Raw genomic sequence first — 2,235 nt, forward strand, 5'->3', positions numbered from 1 at the left:
GGAAATCTGGTGTGGCATATACATTATAAATGGGGAGTTCTTCCCAAGTGGCTTTATTTATAATTTCATGTTCATTGACTGTCTCAAATCAGAAGGAGGTCTATTTCAGTCAAGTATTCACTTACAGTAACCAAGAGGCAGGAACACCCCAAATTTCCACCAATGGATGAAAGGATAAGCAATCTGTGGTGTACACATAGAGTGGAGGGCTATTCAGTCATAAAAAGGTAGTGATGCATATCACAGTGTGGATGAACCTCAAAAACATGATGCTAAGTGAAAAAAGACAGAAACAAAAAGTGACATTCTGTATGATTCCATTCACATGAAATATTCAGACTGGAAAAATCCATAGGGAGAGGACATAGATGGCCAGTTTCCAGGGGTTGGAAGGTGTAACAAGAAGAAACTGCTTAACGGGCAAGCAGTTTCATTTGAAAGTGATGGGAATGTTCTGGAACTAGATAGAAGCAGGGATTGCACAACATCATGCATGTACTAAATGCCACTGAATTGTTCACATTAAAATGGTTAATTTTATGCGATAGGAATTTTGCCTTAATAAATTGTTTTTAAAAACTCATGAGAAGACCAAAGCCACTCTTTAACAGACAAAGGAACAACCCAGCAGGAATAAAGAGGTAGGCATACTCTCTGGAGGATGTGGGCACATCTTCTCGTCTGTAAGGTAAGGATGATAGTGGTCCCTGACTCACAGAGCAGGTGGGTGAGTAGATGAGGCAGCCCATGTAAAGAACTTAGAACAGGGCCATGCACACAGTGAAAACTCCATGTGTGGTCTATCATCATCATTATTATCTTTGCCCAAGAACCCACTAGAAAGCTTCCTCAAAAACTCCTGACGTAAGCCACTTTCTCTGTCATTCCTACTAAGGTGATAAAAAATAAACTATGGGCTCCACAACTGAGTACACTCATAGTTCTCGGTGCCCAGCCCAGCTTCTTTCAAAATATCTGCTGTCTATGAAATTCTATGCAAGCTCAGCTTGGATGGTAATCATTCCACACCCCCAAGTGCATACAGGTTGGTCAAAGTATACACCAATTTTGATGCTGAGCATGATGCTCTGAACATTGAAATGGCCATCAAGACCAAAGGTATGGGTGAGATCACCATTGTCAACATTTTAAACAACTGCAGCATTGAACAGAGATAGGATATTGCCTTCACCTACAAGAGGACCAAAAAGGAACTTGCATTTGCACTGAAGTCACCCTTGTCTGGTCACCTGGAGAGTATAATATGGAGCCTAATTGAAAACACCTGCTCAGTGTAATGCTTCTGATCTGAAAGCCTCCATGTAGAGGCTGGGGACTGATGAGGACTCCCTTATTGACATCTTCTGCTCAAGGACCAACCAAGAGCTTCAAGAAATGAACAAAGTCTACAAGGAAATGTACAAGACTGATCTGGAGAAGGACATCATTTCTGACACATCTGGTGACTTCCATAAGCTGATGGTTGCCCTTCAAAAGGTAGAAGAGCAGAGGAGGGCTCTGTCATTGACTATGAATGGATTGACCAAGATGCCCAGGATCTCTATGCTGCTGGAGTGAAGAGGAAAGGAATGGATGTGCCCAAGTGGATCAGCATCATGACCTAGCAGAGTGTGTTATCTCCAGAAAGTATTTGACAGGTACAGGAGCTACAGCCCTTGTGACATGTTGTAGAGCATAAAGAAGGAAGTCAAAGGAGAAACCTGGAAAATGCTTTCCTGAACCTGGTCTGTTGTATTCAGAACAAGATCCTCTATTTTGCCAACTGACTGTACTGCTCCATACAGGGCAAGGGGACTTTCGATAAAGTCCTGATGAGAATCGTGGTCTCTCGAAGTGAAGTGGACATGTTGAAAATTAGGTCTGAATTCAAGAGGAAGTACGGCAGTGTCTGTAACTACTGCAGCCAGCAGGACACGATGGGCGACAACCAGAAAGTGCCGCTGGCCCTGTGTGGTGGGGATGACCAGGAGGGGCACAACTTTGTTTCCAGCTAATGATTCTAGAAAATAGCTTGTGACCAACAGTCCCCTTATGCCTATCCCTGAGAGGATGATGTTAGCGTTGCCCCCTCCCCATTCGTATTTCAGTGACCAAACAGTGCTTGCCTCTCACCTCTAGCCTCTCCTTTTAGCCAAAGAAATGAACATTCCAAGGAGTTGGAAATGAAACTTATGATGTGAAATACTTTGCCTCTTGTGTACCGTGTCATACACA

General features: G+C 43.2%; 1 pseudogene; it reads left to right on the forward strand.

The window, feature by feature from the left end:
- Nucleotides 1-694: 694 nt before the first annotated feature.
- On the forward strand, nt 695-2,015 carry LOC115302328 (annotated as a pseudogene).
- Nucleotides 2,016-2,235: the final 220 nt, after the last annotated feature.

Source organism: Suricata suricatta, chromosome 1 (assembly GCF_006229205.1).
Source record: "Suricata suricatta isolate VVHF042 chromosome 1, meerkat_22Aug2017_6uvM2_HiC, whole genome shotgun sequence".
In the NCBI taxonomy this organism is placed as follows: domain Eukaryota; kingdom Metazoa; phylum Chordata; class Mammalia; order Carnivora; family Herpestidae; genus Suricata; species Suricata suricatta.